The following is a 17,978-nucleotide window of genomic DNA, read 5'->3' as shown; positions in this document are numbered from 1 at the left end:
CACCCTGGCTGACCCATTCTCTCAGCATGCTCCTGCCTCACTGAACTCATTTCTACCTATCTCGACACTGTTCTATCGCCCCTAGTTCAGGAACTCCCCACATACATTCGAGACACCACCCACTCCCTCCACCTCCTCCAACACTTCCGTTTCCCTGGTCCGCTACACTTCATCTTCACAATGGATATCCAATCCCTATGCACCTCATCCGCCATGACCAGTGCCTCCAAGCTGTCCGGTTTTTCATCTCCCGATGTCCCCAACAGTACCCTTGCACCGACATTCCCATTTATTTGGCCGAACTGGTACTCACCCTTAATAATTTCTCCTTCGAATCGTCCCACTTCCTCCAGACCAAAGGGGTAGCCATGGGAACACATACGGGCACCAGCTATGCCTGTCTCTTTGTTGGCTACGTAGAACAGTCTATCTTTCTTAATTACACTGGCATCACTCCCCACCTCTTCCTCCGCTACATTGATGACTGCATTGGCGCCACCTCATGCTCCTGCGAGGAGGTTGAGCAATTCATCAACTTCACCAACACATTCCACCATGAACTTAAATTTACCTGGACCATCTCTGACACCTCCCTTCCTTTCCTGGACCTCTCCATCTGCATTAATGATGACCGACTTAACACTGAAATTCTTTACAAACCCACCAACTCCCACAGCTACCTGGATTACACCTCTTCCCACCCTACCACTTGCAAAAATGCCATCCCGTTTTCCCAATTCCACCGCCTCCACCGTATATGCTCCCAGGAGGACCAGTTCCACCACAGAACACACCAGATGGCCTCCTTCTTTAGGGACCGCAATTTCCCTTCCGACGTGCTTAAAGTTGCCCTCCAATGCATCTCGTCCACATCCCGCACCTCTGCTCTCAGACACCACCCTTCCAACTGAAACAAGGACAGAACGCCCCTAGTGCTCTCCTTTCACCCAACCAACCTTCGCATAAACCAAATCATCCACCGACATTTTCGCCACCTCCAAAAAGACCCCACCACCAGGGATATATTGCCCTCCCCACCCCTTTCCGTCTTCTGCAAAGACTGTACCCTCCGTGACTACCTTGCCAGGTCCTTGCCCCCATACAACCCACCCTCCCATCCTGGCGCCTTCCCATGCCACCGCAGGAATTGCAAAACCTGCTCTCACACCTCCCCCCTCACCTCCAACCAAGGCCCTAAAGGAGCCTTCCACATTCATCAAAATTTTACCTGCACATCCACCAATATTGTATCCGTTGCTCCCGTTGCAGTCTCCTCTACATTGTAGAGATTGGATGCCTCCTAGCAGAGCACTTTAGGAAACATCTCTGGGACTCCCACACCAATCAACCACACCGCCCTGTGCCCCAACATTTCAACTCCCCCTCCCACTCTGCCGATTATATTGAGGTCCTGGGCCTCCTTCACCGCCGCTCCCTCACCACCAGCCGCCTGGAGGAAGAACACCTCATCTTCCACCTCGGAGCACTTCAACCCTAGGGCATCAATGTGGACTTCAACAGTTTCCTCATTTCTCCTTCCTCCACTTCACCCGAGTTCCAAACTTCCAGCTCAGCACTATCCCCATGACTTGTCCTACTTGCCTATCTTCCTTTTCAACTATCGACTCCACCCTCCTCCCTGACCTATCACCTTCATCCCCTCCCCCACTCACCTATTGTACTCTATGCTACTTTCTCCGCACCCCCACCCTCCTCTAGCTTATCTCTCCACCCTTCAGACTCTATGCCTTTATTCCTGATGAAGGGCTTTTGCCTGAAACATCAATTTTACTGCTAGCTTAATTATTGCCATACTCACATACACTTCTAACCTATTCGAGTCAATGTCATTGTCTGCACTACCTGTTGAGCAGAGCCAGGCTCCAGTTATCTCCCCTATAGCGGCTGCTCTCGATTGCTTTTTTTTTGCTTTCAACTCTCATATCCAAGAGCTAGTACCCGAATGTTCCAGTCTCTTACTGGCCCGATTTCTTACCAAGTCTGTCAGAATTGCAATTACCTTCTCACGTTTATCTTTCGCCTGTAGCTTCCATCAAGATTTCGGGTTTGGTATTGGGGCGGCTGGGCCATACTTCACCTGATCATCTTCATAGTTTGCTATGTTGGCAATCCAGTATGCCTTGCACCAATGACCCTTCTGGTTCCTTTGTAATTTTCACCTTGTCCTTAGACATGACCCTTCGGATGCTTTCTTGTTGCTATGATCTTATCCCTCCCTTCGCACGCTTTTCCACATAGGTGTCCGGCTGTGGGACTCAACAGCTCCCCAGTGCCAATCCCCCCAGACCAATAACGGTCATGTATTTATGTTTAACCCTCCCTGGTTCAGACTCAAAAGCAAACAATGCTATGCAACAATTATAATAGGCGTATGGAATTCTGAATGCCGAGAGAAATTGAGGTTATTGGTTAATAATAAGGAAGCATACGTCAGAGATAAACAGCAGAGATCGAGTGAATCCGTAAAGAGAGCATACAGGCATTAGAAGTACAGTTAAGAGTGAAATCAGGAAGGCAAAAGGGGGACGTGAGATAATTTTGATAAATAGGGTAAAGGAGAATCCAAAGGGATTTTACAAGCACATTTGGGACAAAAGGTTAACTAGGGAGAAAATACAGAATAAGGTCACCTACATGCAGAACCACAGAAGATAAGAGAGATATGAGAGATATAAAGAGTATTTTGCATCAGTGTTTACATTGGAGAAGTCTATCGAAGATAGAGAACATAGAGAACAGTGGCATCTTGAAAAAAAGTCCAAATCACAGAGGAAGAAGTGCTGGACGACTTAAAATGCATACATGTGGATAAATCACCAGGACACGATCAGGTGTAAACAAGAACAATGTGGGAAGCTTGTGATGCGATTGCTTGACCCCGTGCTGAGATACTTGCACAATCAATAGTCAAAAGTGAGATGCCGGAAGACTGCAGGCAGGCTAACGTTGTGTCACTATTTAATAAAGGTGGTAAGGAAGATACAGGAAACTATTGACCAGTGAGCCTAACATCGGTGGTGGGCAAGTTGTTGGAGGGAATGCTGAGGGACAAGCCTTACACACATTTGAAAAGACAAGGTCTGATTACGGATAGTCAACATGGATCCACACGTGGGAAATCGTGTCTTCATAACTTGATTGAGAGTTTTGAAGAAGTAACAAAGAAGACTTGTGAGGGCACAGGAGTAAAAGTGATCTGTATGGTCTTCAGGAAGGCGTTCAGGATTCCTCATTGTAGACTCATTTTTAAGGTCACGTGGGATACAGGGAGAACTAACTATTTGGATACTGAATTTGCACGACTGTAGAAGACAGGGTGTAATGGTGGAGGACTGCTTTACAGACTGGAGATCTGTGACTAGCGGTGTGCCACAACAGGTTGGTGCTGGCTCCACTGCTTTTCATCATTTATAAAACTTATTTGAATGTGAACATAGGAGATATATTTGTAAGTTTATAGATGACACCAAAGTTAAAGATGCAGTGGACAGTGAAGAGGGCTACTTCAGAGTACAACGCGATTTTGATCAAGTGGCCTAATGGTCTGATAACTGTCCAATGGAATTTAATTTAGATAAATGTGAAACACTGCCTTTGGAAAGGAAAATCACGGCATGATTTATACATTGGGGAGTGTTGTTGAACAAAGACACTTTGGACTGCAGGTTCACAGTTTTTTGAAAGTGAAGTCTCAGGTAGACAGGACAACAAAAATGGCGTTTCATTGGTCAGTGCAAAGGACAGGAGTTGGGACGTCATTTTGCGGCTGTATAGGGCATTGGTAAGGCGGAATACTGCGTGCAAATCTGGTCTCCCTCTTATAGGAATGATGTTGTGAAATTTGAAAGATTTCAGAAAAGATTTACGAGGATTGCCGGGTTTGAAGGATTTTGACTACACGGAGAGATTGAATAGGCTTGTAATATTTTCTCTGGAGCATCAGATGATGAGAGGTAAACTTATAAATGTTTATAAAACCATGAGAGACACCGATAGGGTCATTTTCCCTGAGGTGGCGAACCCAAAACAAGGAGGCATATGTTTAAGGTGAGAGGGGAAGCATTTAAAATGGACCTAAGGGAAAGCACTTTCTTGAAGATCGTGGTGCATGAATGGAATGAGCGAAAAGAGGAAGTGGTGGAGACTGGTGCAAGTACAATATTTTAAAGACATCTGAATTGGTATATGAATAAGAATTAGAGGGACATGAGCCACATTCTGGCGAATGGGACTGGATGAATTTAGAATACCTAGTCATCATGGACGAGGTGGTCTGAAAGGTCGGTTTCCATCCTGTCCATTTCCATGACTGGATGACTCTATGTGTATTCTATCAAAATGTTAATGCTGTTATGAAATCTGATACATCATGATTCACGATTGGAAGACTGCATTCAGACGTGGGAAGGAAACTTATAGTGAAATGACATTGACAGGTAAGTTTATCCGAAACATATAACACAATTTTGGTTTTCGTGGCACCAAATGGACTTTCAACAAAGGGGGAGTACTGAATTCCCTATGCTTGAGTGGGTGTGTGAAATTCGTGCCGAATTGGAGAAGTGTAGTCGCCCCACTGACTGACCTCTGAAGAAATACAGAAAATTTCAGTGCACGGATGAGTATCAAAAGACATTTTAGAGATTGAAAGCAGTGTTGACCACTACCACATACATAGAGAAATACAATGACATATAGTTATTTTAAGTGGTTATTGATGCGAGTGGTGTGGGTGCTCTACTCTTGCAAAAAGGTGATTAGAATATAGAAAGAACTCAAGGAAATATTTTACCATTGAGAAAGAGCTTGAGCTTGATGTTAGCTTTGCAATATTTCAACATTTGTGTGACCGGCAATTTACCTGAGCCAATTGTGGACATAGCTTGCAAATTCCTGAAGGTTTTTGCAGACATGTAAAGGACAAAGATACCAGACTATTTGCATGGAGATTATTGTTACAGTCAATCAACTTGAAATTATACATGTGACAGGATGAGAGAGCATAAGTGCTGATATTTTGTCACACCATTGATGAAGGAAGAAACTTGGTGGCTGAAGAAACGGACTGAAATGAATTGTATTATTGAATCTTTACATGTTTAGAGTTAATACAACGTATGTATAGTGCAGATTACCAATTGTGTGCGACTGAAGGCTTAGAAAAGAGCACCAACTTTGTATATTGATGGGTCATTAGTTTGCCTTTAAGAAATATTTTCTATCCAGTTTCTGTTGCAGGGGGGTGTTATTACTGTAGTGCCAAAATGTCTCCTTCAGACAGGCAGTTCTAAAATAGCTTTGATTTCTCCCTGTTTTTTTATTAATGTAAAACAAGAGTGTCATTAAAGGGCAAGGTCAGGCTCACCCAAACTCAGAAGACTTTAGATTTCCTCTCAAATGGTTGATTTAAGGTTTCTGCTGACTGCTGGAACTGAAACTTGAGTTTTCTTCTGCTGGAGTGAAGTCTTAGACGGAGAAGTATCATCTTATGATTCAAAAGGGGCAGCTTGTTTTGTAACGGTTTTGCTTTCCACTGAACTTGAGACAGACAGCATGGGAGAATAATAACTGTGTTGCTGAATTGTCTTTGCCAAGGATGTGTCTTATGGGAGCTGCCTACATCGGAACAGGTGATGCTTTGTGATTAAATAATGCATTGTCTTGTTAAACATTTGAATGGATTAAAGTTATGCCAATGCTTTTTTTTTTCGTTAAAACTTAACTGTGTTAATTAAAGTTTAGTGGTAGACAAATCAAATCATTTCTGGAACACAGCTCCTTATACGCATTTAACATTGTGTCTGAAGCACGTAGCAATGACGGTGCTTTTGCACTCAATCTTAGCATTGCAGATCAGCATGATTCAATATGCTTAAAAAATCACAGTATCAGTAATGTTGTCAATTTGAATCTTTTTCCAAGCCAAAATAGAAGCCGGCTTGGGGTCCCAGCTAATTATTACTGGTTGTGATTAAATGGTAGAAAACCAGTGTCGGATAGAAAGCTAGAGTAAAACGAGTAAAATATCACAGAGAGGAGCAATCACTTCATATCAATACATTTTTTTGATATGTTGGGGAATATCACTTTCCAATGATTTGTTTTGTATTATTTTCGTTGCTCAGCGATTCAAAAACAAAAACACCAAGTCCAACAGCAAGCAATCTACATGTCTTTATTTAGTTTGACAAAATATTGGGATGTCTTGTGGAAGACTCTCAGAGGCTAACCAAAGAAATTCAGCAACCTTCCCTTTCCCCTCGATAACAAGATGTCAGTATTGGCCTTCACCAAAGGTAGTATGACAAAATGTTTTGATGTCAAGACAGGGATAAATAGGGATGTGACATCGCCCTTATCTGTTTTCTCCATCCTCAGCCCCACCATTTTGCATCTTGCCAAGAGCAAACTTAACAGTGATGTGGATATTTCATATACAATTAATGGAAATCATTTCAACTTCAACTGGTTGAAATCCACAAATAAAATGGCACTGACCGAAGAGAATCTTCAAGCCTCTCTTAATGCCTTAAAAGTTCTCAGCCTCAGCCTGAACAAAACTCGAGTTCTTTGCAAAATCATTTCAAATCATATTCATTATGAGCAATTGGGAAGCAATCGGAAACATGGAACATTTCCCTTACCAGAGAAGGTATTTCCATATAAGGCTGATATCAATGAGGAGATTGAATGAAGTATTCAATTTATGAGTTTGCCTTTGAATCACTAAGGGTCAGAGCCTTATATGACCATGACATTTATGCTTCTACGAAGGTACTTCTGTATCGTGTAGTCACCCTTCCGACCCTTCCAAATGGCTTCGAAATTGTGACTATGTATGGAAGCTATCACAAAGCCCCTGAGAAGTATTATTAAGTTAGCTTGAGGTGGATTCTCTGCATCAATGGGGAGAATATGCGTTCATACATTAGGATGCTTGAAGCAGCCAGGCACCGAGGTTTTGATCATCACAGTCTAACTCCACTGGACTGGTCACGTGTTTAGGATGCCTGGGTTCAAACTGTCAAAGCAAATCATCTTTGTCCAGCTCAAGGAACGCACCAAAACATATAAAAGGCAAAGGAAACGTTCCAGAGTCACTCTGAAGGTACCCTAGATAAACGCAAGGTAAACATCATTGTGTGGGAGCTCCTTGTTCAGAAGAAACAGATTTGGAGGAAGTTCCTGTATTAAGGGAAACAATTCTTTGGGAAACCCCATCGACAAGAAAAAATACTCAAAAGGCGGTGGTGAAATGAATCTAAACAATATGAACGACAAGAACATATCCCACCACCCAGAAAAAAATCTGCCATGTATGTCGTCAGAGACGTATTTGCTGTATTGGGCTCACTACTAATGCAAGGATCCACAGAATCTATAACTAGTGACCCAGAATTTCCTAAGAGGACAATCATATTCGTTTGTGTGTGATCGTCAACAATGACACTCATTGGAGACTTATGTTTATAACTGCTGAGATATTTGATTTTCCCTAATTAATTTGAATTATGAAATCACAAATTCTACCACGCAATGGCCTGATAGTTTCGTTGACAAATTGTATTCTAGCTTTATGATATATGAGATGTAGTGTAAAATTAGACTTCATGAATGTCATTTTAACAACAAAGAAAACTAAGAGAAAAAAATGGTGCTCGTGCTGCATGGTCTTTATCAATATTTCAGGATTCACTTCTTCTCTTAACTGTCAACGAGTAAAGAAAAATATTTGAAAACCCATGAGAGACAGTAAACAGGCAATGACAGTCATTTATGGAAATAATATACAACTGAGCAAAAATGCATTGCAAGAAGGAGGAGGATAGAGGGATAAAGCGACCATGGTCAACTAAACAAGCTAATGAGAATACAGAGTTTGAAGGAATAGAATACCAGGCGATAAATGTCAGTGATAGCCCCAAAGATTGGGATCAATTCAGAATCCAGAAAAGCTGTATAGAAAGATAATAAATAGAGAAAATAAACCACAAGGTCCAAGTAGTGAGGAATATGAAAACTAACAATACAACCCTCTTTACAACTGTAAAAAGGAAGAGAGATGTCAAAGCGAACATCACCCCATTGAAAATGAATCGGGAAGACAGTTATGGGGAACAAGGGAATGGCAGAACAGTGAAATAGATATTTTGTACAGGTCTTTACAGTGAAAGGTACTTCCAACATCCCATAAATACAGAAGAATAAGGGGAATTAAGTAAAATCGACACGACGAGAGAAATAGTATTAGACTAACTAATGGCACTGAAAGCAATTAGGTCCCCATGCCCCTTAGGCATGCACCTGAGGATTCCAAAAGAAGTAGGTACAGAGGAAGTATTTACAATTTTCCAAAAATATTGTCTTTGATTCTGTAGAAGAAGCAAATGATTGGCAAACTGCCAATGCGACAGTACTATTAAAATGACATAGAAGAATGAGAGATGATTTGATTGAAATGTACAGGATTCTTACTGGGTTTGACAGGATAGATACTGAGAAGATACTACATGTCCATTCGCCCTGATCCCATTCCCCTCCTCACCACCAGGGTGTGGCAGAGGATTTGTACAGATTTAAGGTTATAACAGAAAATCTATTGATCAGTAAACTTAGGAAAGTAAACATGAGGACTATCCGACCAGCCATGATTTTATTGAATGGTGCAGGAGGTTCGAGGAGCCACATGGTCTGCCTCAATCCCCATTTGCTTACCTCTTACTGTCCAACTTTGATACTCGTAGAGTGAAAGCTTGAGAGGCAGCAGAATTCTTAAAAATACAGCCAGGACGCCCTTTCAAACCAATACTTAGCAAGGAAATAGTGCGACTGCAGATGCTGGAGATTAGAGTGGAGAGCATGGTGATTGGAAAGCACAGCAGGCCAGGCAGCATTCTAGAAGAAGGAGAATCGACGTTTCAGGCAAAAGCCCTTCATCACGAATGAGGCTGGGAGCCTGGGGGTGGAGAGATAAATTTGAGTGGGGTGGTGTGGCTTGGGTGAAGTTAGCTCAGAGTGCAATATGTCGATGGAGGTGGGTATAATGGTGATAGGTCAGAGGGGAGATTGAAGTGGATAGGCGGGAAGAGAGATGGACAGGTCGGACAGGTCATGGGGACGTTGCTGAGTTGGAAGGTTCATCAGCCTCATTTCTGATGAAGGCCTATTGACCGAATCTTCAATTCTCTTGCTCCTCCGATCCTGCCTGGCCTGCTGTACTTTTCCAGCACCACACTCCCGCCTCAATACTTGGAAACCCCTAGACGTTACTCAGAAAAAGTTGATTTAATTTTAGGCAATGAATTGGCATACAAATGTAGGAAGCGTTGTATGCATATTGCAGATAATGATCATCATCGTGTTACATTCAAGATTAGTATGGAAACGGACAAGGTTGGATCTGAATTCCAAGTTCTAAACTTGGGGAAGGCCGATTTGAATAAGGCAAGTTGAGATTTTGCCATAGTAGACTGTGAACAGACACTTTAAGATGAAGGTCAGAGGAGTGGGATGCATTCGTGAAGGCAATCGGGTGTTTAATGGTCAATGCATTCCAATAAATATAAGGATTGGACCAAAACAAAAATGGAGTAAGCACAGAATATTGAGGTGTGTATTGGATTGAACAAAGAGAAAAAGGATTCTTATGGCAAGTTCAGATGTGTCAAGACACCAGAAGTTCGAAAGGTATATATGTTTGCTCGAGGGAACTCAAAAAGTAAATTGAAAGAGCGAAAAGGGAACCATGAACGAATTATGGCATGTAAAATACAAGAAAATACTAAGTTAATTTGCAAGCTCACTAAAGGCAATAAGATAACTCTGGAAAGAGTAAGAGTCGTTAAGATCCAATGTGGTAAATTTCCCATGATCTGGAAAATACAGTTAGGATTCCAAATGAAAACTTTGCGCCAATGTTCACTGGTGAGCAGAATGATGTGAATACAGAAATTAGGAAGTGAGACCGCGATATAAACAATAAGCACAGACAGAGTGGAGATTTTAGGTGGTCCGGGGGGCTTAATAATCACCAGGACAAGATTAAATGTATCCAAGGATCTTGAATAGGCGAAGAGAGGAAAGAACACAGTATTGGAGGTAATTTTCAATTCCTCTTTGGCCATATGAGAGGTGACAAAATACTTGACATCAAAGCATGCACATCCAAAAAATGCTTCAATATTGTGAGTGTTTCTGCCTCTATAACCCTCGTAGTGAGTTCCAGACTTCCTCCATCCATTGCATTTTCTTCACATCCTTTCTGAACGTCCTATTGTTATCTTAAACCTTGTGTCCCTTAGTCGTTGATTCCTCCATCAAAGGAAAAGTCTACCTTATCTATGCCAATCATAATTTTATACATTTCAATCATGTCCCGACTCAGGCTTCTTTGCTCCAAGGAAATCATCCCAAAATATCTAATCTCCGTTCATAACTAGATGGGCCAATGGGCTGAAAAGTGACAGATGTAGTTTAATTCAGATAAATGCGAGGTGCTGCATTTTGGGAAAGCAAATCTTAGCAGAACTTATACACTTAATGGCAACGTGCTAGGGAGTGTTGCTGAACAAAGAGACCTTGGAGTGCAGGTTCAGAGTTCCTTGAATGTGGAGTTGCAGATAGATATTTCAATGAAGAAGGCGTTTGGTGTGCATTCCTTTATTGGTCTATTGAGTGCAAGAGTTGGGAGGTCATGCTGTGGCTGTACAGGATATTGGTTAGGCCACTGTTGGAATATTGTGTGCAATTCTGCTCTCCTTCCTATCGGAAAGATGTTGTGAAACTTGAAAGCGTTCAGAAAAGATTTACAAGGATGTTGCCAGGGTTGGAGGATTTGAGCTAAAGGGAGAGCTGAACGGTCTGGGGCTGTTTTCCCTGGAGCATCGGAGGCTGCGGTTTACAAAATTATGAGGGGCATGGATAGGATAAACAGACAAAGTCTTTTCACTTGGTTGGTGGAGTCCAGAACTAAAGGGCATAGGTTTAGGGTGAGAGGGGAAAGATATAAAAGAGACCTTGGGGCAACCTTTTCACACAGAGGGTGGTGTGTGTATGTAATGAGCTGCCAAAGGACGAGTTGGAGGCTGGTACAATTGCAACATTTAAGAGGCATTTGAATGGGTATATGATTAGCAAGGGTTTGGATGGATATGGGCCGGGTGATGGCAGGTTCGACTAGATTGGGTAGGGATATCTCGTCGGCATGGACAGGTTGGACCTAAGGGTCTGTTTCCATGCTGTACATCTCTATGACTCGAAGGTTCAGAATTAGTCAATGATTTCCACCACAAAATGCCACATGGACACCCTTGAGTAAAGTTTTTTTTTACGCGTAAGTAGAAATAAAATTAGGAGATATTTTGGTGTTGGGTTCGTTTAGACTGTACTTCATTTCTGGTGCTATAAATGCCCTAATAAAATAAACACAGAGAAACTACGATGGGCAGAGAATTCATATTATCTGATCTGTACAATTAACATTATAGGAAGTTAATAAATGGCTAGACTTGCATCAGTTGAGCTGAAACAATTTAGCCTCAAGTGTGCAATGACCTACAATTATTTAATCGATTATTGAGCAATTATAATTGCGACATGGGGAGTGGTAAAGGGGCTCAATTTTACATATTGGCAAAATGTAGAACTGTAGAGCATAAGTAGATTGTGTGAATGTGAAACTGTCCGGTGATTTTTGTTTAGGAAGTTTTTTTTTCTTTGTTAAACAATTGTATGGCTTAGAAGCATATTAAATCTATGAAGCAAGATTACAGAACAAAAATAACATCAAATACACATCAAAGGAATGACCTGATTCCAGAGTGTAATAAATAAGGATCGTAAATCACATCGTACTGTTCTCCTTTCTTATTACAAAAAGTCAATGCTCAATCAACAATAAAAATTATCAAAGCATTAGCCAAACAATATATTTAATTTCCACACTCTTCCAATTCACAATATAAGAAAGATTTTAATCATTCATAAGTTTGTCTCTTACATAGAGTTAAAACTAGTTCTAATTGTAACGAGTAAATTGGTGGATCCAGACAATTTTGCTGTTGCACCAATTGCATTATTCTCTGACATGCTGAGTTATTTAAACTGTTCCCAACTAAATATCAAAGTAGCTTTTTCATTCACAGATTATATAATTCCTAATGCAACACCATTGTAATTCAAGAGTGCTTAAAATTTTATTTCCTTCATTTTAAAGGCTTGTCAAAGTCTAAACTTGTTCTATGTTCACAATCCGCAAAATAAATGCAGCATTTAAGATTTTGACAATGCAGATGTAACGAACTTAACAATCTTTTCACTCATAGCATTTTTTCATGTAGGCAGTTCGAATAAATTTGCTATTCAAAGTTGCCAACTAGACCGCTGGGCTATGCCTTATGCATGTATGCAAGAATGCCCATTGCATATAAACAACTGAATGGCAAATCTGTTTCATTCAAACTCAGGACATTGGTGACATCGACAACAATATTTATTTACACATTTAATCACAGTGCCTCAAAAGTAAAGGAATTAGTCATATTTAGCTTATCACATCCATTTGGATACAGAACTAGCTTGAAGGTACAAGAGCAAAGATGGAGTTGGAGGGTTACTTTTCAGACTGGAAGCTTTTGACCAATGCTGTGCTATAAGGTTTGGTGCTGGCTCCACTGATTTTCGACATTTATATAAATGATTTGGATGTGAGCCTAGGAACTGTAGTTAGTAAGTTTACACACGACACCAAATTTGGTGGCGTGGTGGACAGCGAAGAAGGTTACCTTAGAGTATAACGAGATCTTGTTCAAATGTGCCAAAAGGCTGAGAATGTCAGATGGAGTTTAATTTAGACATGAGGAGTGTTGCTGAGCAAAGAGACCTTGGAGTGCAGATTCATAGTTCTTTGAAAGTAGAGATGCAGGTAGATGGGATAGTCCTTATTGGTCAGAGCATTGAGTATAGGGGTTGGGAGGTCATGTAGTGGCTATACAGGACATTGGTTAGGTCAGTTTTGGAATATTGTGTGCAATCCATGTTTCCGTCCTATAGGAAGGATGCTTTAGATTAGATTAGACTCACAGTGTGGAAACAGGCCCTTCGGCCCAACAAGTCCACACCGACCCGCCGAAGCGAAACCCACCCATACCCCTACATTACCCCTTACCTAACACTACGGGCAATTTAGCATGGCCAATTCACCTGACCCGCACATCTTTGGACTGTGGGAGGAAACCGGAGCACCCGGAGGAAACCCACGCAGACACGGGGAGAACGTGCAAACTCCACACAGTCAGTCGCCTGAGTCGGGAATTGAACCCGGGTCTTCAGGCGCTGTGAGGCAGCAGTGCTAACCACTGTGCCACCGTGCCGCCCACGATGCTGTGAAACTTGAAAGAGTACAGAAAAGATTTACAAGTATGTTGCTTGGTTTGGAGAGCTAAGCTATAGGGAGAAGCTGAAAAGGCCGGAGATGTTTTCCCTGGAGCTTCAGAGGCTGAGGGGTGATCTTATAGAAGTTTATAAAATCAGGAGTGGTATGGATAGGGTAAATTGACAAGGTCTTTTCACTGAAGTGGGAGAATCCAGAACGAGAGGGCACAGGCTTAGGGTGAGAGGAAAAAGATTTAAAATGGATATAAGGGGAATAATTTTCACACAGTGCGTGGTGCATGTATGGACTGAACTGCCAGAGGAAGTGGTGGTGGCAGTTCCTGTTACTTCATTTAAAACGGACCAATTAGTTAGACCTCAATTGTTTCTGTACTGTGCATCTCTATGACTGTATGACTCCATATGCCAGAATGATGCAATTTCTCTATCCAGGTGATCAGATGTTACGGTAATGTTATGAATATATTTTAAAATGCTGGATTTAGTTCTACATTGCAGTGTACTGTATCTATTCTTGTACCATTTAACAACTGATGATGGCTATTCTCAAGAAATATCAATAGCATGCACCTTTCTGTCCTAATTTATTTGAAGATTGTCCTTGATTTTTAATGAGATTTATATTAAAATGAAACAATTTAACTCATTTATACGTATACTCTTCAGATTGACTTTCCTTCTCTTGGTGAACGTGACTACCAGAAATGCCAATCCACCCGCAGCACGTCCAGACTCGTAATGTAATGATATTTACGATCAGCCTCTACAAGATTATACAATTAGTGCTGAGTTTTATTTCATTTCTTGTCACTTTCTAAAAAGAGATATCGATGCTATTTATTAGTTAATCTTGGCTTAAAATCTTTGCAGCCCTAAATAATCTTAATTTATCTTTCTAGACTTCATGTGAAAACTAAGTCCCTCTTGCAATGGACCACACAGGAGCCAAGAAATCTGTGTAGGAGAGTCCAATTTTTTGAAGTATTCTAAAAGCGTGGAGGTTTTGTATTTCTGCTGAGAAAATTTTGATCCATTGCAGGATTTTATCTTGTAGATGATATTCACTTTGTCATTACACTAGTGAAATAGTGATTCGCCATTGTAAACAGAAAAAATATAGATTGTTAGAAATTTATTTACATGCATTCTCAATGTTTTGTAGAATATTAACTGAAAGTAGACTCACCTTCGTTAGAGAAGAAAACCAATAAATGAATGCTTGTTACTTGAAAATAATGCATCTGAACAAGGAAACATGTTGCAACCAGTTTCACTGCAGATAAACATAACCCTAACCTAAACACGAAACCAAATATGACATCACTCTGTGTATAGACGTGGTACACCTAATGAGCTCTAATTCTGTAGAGATGAGATTCTACAATATGTAGGACTGGCATTCTGGAGAAGTATGTTGAGCAACTGACTAAAATGTGATCAACAATTGTATTGTAAATGAATGTTTGAGAATGAGTGATCATCATATTATTGATTAGTATACAAAATTTGAAATTTCGTCAGTCCAATCTGAAGCCAGGATGTTAAACTTGAACAGAGGAAATTAAGTAGGCTTGGGGTTAAATTGACCGACGAATCTGGAAAAGAAAAACATCAAAATGTTGGATGGTGCATGGGCAATGTATAGTTCTTAAAGAATGGTTACATATTCTGCAACCATATATTCTGTCAAGAAACAAAAATCAATGAAACTTAGTCGTCTATCACTATCAACGTAAGTTAATTATTTTAAAGATTAAAAGAAAATGCTGGTTTCATTAAGAAATAATAATAAACTTAGTATTTGGAGTATTTTAGAATAAAGAGACAACTAGTACACTAATAAAGAACGGTAGAAAAGTGTATGGGTATGGAGGAAGAAAATAAAATTGACGCAATAGGTGAATTAGAGATCAAAACGACTATGAATAGAATGAATTAAAGGAAATTACTTGAGTGAAAAGTTTGTTTTGACAGATCTATTGGGATTGAAGACTGATAACTTTCCAGGCCCCATTTTCTCTAGTTACAAAGAATAACGATGGAGATAGTGCAATGTTGATCGTCTTCCAAGTTTTTACACATTTTTAGAATGTTTCCAGCAGATTAGATAGAAGCAAATGTTACCCTACTGTATAAGTGAGAAAACAGTAACTACATAATGTTGGATTTCCATTCGTGATTTGAAAAATGCAGGCACTTATTTAAATATGACAAGTTTACAATGATCCAGTTAGATGAAGCCAACGTAAATTTGTTAAAGAAAATTCGCGTTTGACTGACATGGTGGAGGGTTTTAAGGATGTCACGAACTTAATTCACCCCGCAATTTCTAATGTAACGTTTTTAATTCATGAAAGACTTGTTAAATCCGACAATCTAACTAGTTTCATAAAGTTCCAGCCTTGCAGTTCATAATACATACTTCTTATATAACTCAGAATTTATGCATGATAATAATTGGCTATTCTTCAGCTAATGAGGCAGCCCAGGCCAAACCAAGGTACAATCACCAGTACAAATGTTTTAAAATTTGCAATGACTTGTTTTGCCGAATTCTATACTCTACCTAGTTCACAAGTTGGTGTTAAAAGCCCTTAAAATTTCTTTCCTTTGATGCCAAATACACTTAGCTTTGGCATTTATGATGCTCGAACCTAATAATTACATGAACATTTTAGTGCACATAGACAGTCATATGGAAAAGGAATACATGTAATGTGTTTGGGATCTAGCTCATAAATTGTAGGATCCAAATTAGATTAGATTAGACTTACAGTGTGGAAACAGGCCCTTCAGCCCAACAAGTCCACACCGACCCGCCGAAGCGAAACCCACCCATACCCCTACATTTACCCCTTACCTAACACTACGGGCAATTTAGCATGGCCAATTCACCTGACCCGCACATCTTTGGACTGTGGGAGGAAACCGGAGTGCCCGGAGGAAACCCACGCAGACACGGGGAGAACGTGCAAACTCCACACAGTCAGTCGCCTGAGGCGGGAATCGAACCCAGGTCCCTGGCGCTGTGAGGCAGCAGTGCTAACCACTGTGCCACCGTGCCGAAAAGCATAATCTTTTCTACATATCAAAACGCAAAATGCACGTCAAACCAAAGCTTTGCAATATGACTCACGAGAGGACACATATTTGACTGATAGAAGAGAGATATAACAACGTGTATTTTTATTGACAATTTATACTACACTCACTTAACAGCCAGCTCAATTTACTCTACTAAATATTTCAGCATCTTCAAGCAGTCCTAGAAACGTTCATGCTATTACAAGTGAACAACTGAAATTTACACACACATTTATCAATTCCCAACATTTACAATCTAAAATCAATATTTTAATACATCAGCAAGTGACTGTTTCATCAGTTGACATTTTCATTCTGAATTTTCATTTGGAGCCTGGCAAATCTGGATTCATGTGGAATACATGATGGACCTGCCAATTAATGTTTAAAAGTTTGTTAACTGGTGCTCTTATCATTTCTCTTTCTGATTTTTGTTCAAAGAAGTCATCAGTGGTGGAAGGGGGTGTAAGTGGAGGTGAAGTGAAGGTGAATGTCACGACAGGACTGCTTGCTGCCAATTTAGTATTGCTTGCTATCACTGGAATAAAAACGTTACTGTGGTGATCTTTGAATGTTTGATTCTCATTACCATATGAGTGTACCACATTAATACTGTACGTACTGATGTGCCCTTATCATGAATAAGTCTCAGAGGTTACACGGTTCTGCTCCAGTTTACAGTGGGATAATAACATTTTTACCCTTTAATTCCTAAATGACCCTGAAAAAGCATATCTCATGTATTTAATTTTCTATTGTCACTTTACTCTTGTGATAATGCACAAAACTGAATACTGTAAGTAGATGTGAAAATGAAGGCAGGTTATTACAGTGGTCATTATAATAAATATTTAAACAAATCAACTGTTTCGCTAAAGGGCAGTTACAAAAAAAAGTTACATTTCTAAACCTCATAGAACATGTATTACTTAAGCTTGGTTTCTAAATTAAATAAAAATAAAAGGTATTTAGCATGGTAAACTTTTTAGATTCCAATTAAATTGGCGCTGTTTCTTTCTCCTCATATTTGTTTGTAACAGGGGCAGGAAAGGTGTAGGGGAGAAAGTTGCCTTCGATGGACGGGACCGATTTTGTTTTTGCAAAATCAACTTGATCCTCTGTTCAATCACCCTGTGATCTTGATATGTTATGATCTTCGAATATTGCAAGCAAAACAAATCTTTTCATTGCACCTAGGTACATGTGACAATAATAATAAATCAAATCTAATCTAATCTGATCTAAACATCGATACATTTACTCATTGTAGCTATCATTTTACATTTATAATTCACACCTTTATGGAGCTGCATGAACTAATGACTCTTTTCTTCCAAACGCTGTGACACTTTGCAAACACTGCGGTTTCAACGTGGAAGTTAATGCAATTAAATAGGCATTGCTCTTATAACAAATTCTTCAATAATTTACTTACGTCCAATGGCGATTGCTTCAAAGACCCTTCCGAAGTAAATACGAAT

The sequence above is a fragment of the Hemiscyllium ocellatum genome, chromosome 17 (genome assembly GCF_020745735.1).
Source record: "Hemiscyllium ocellatum isolate sHemOce1 chromosome 17, sHemOce1.pat.X.cur, whole genome shotgun sequence".
NCBI classification, from domain to species: Eukaryota; Metazoa; Chordata; class Chondrichthyes; order Orectolobiformes; family Hemiscylliidae; genus Hemiscyllium; species Hemiscyllium ocellatum.
This window is presented reverse-complemented; position numbering follows the sequence as displayed.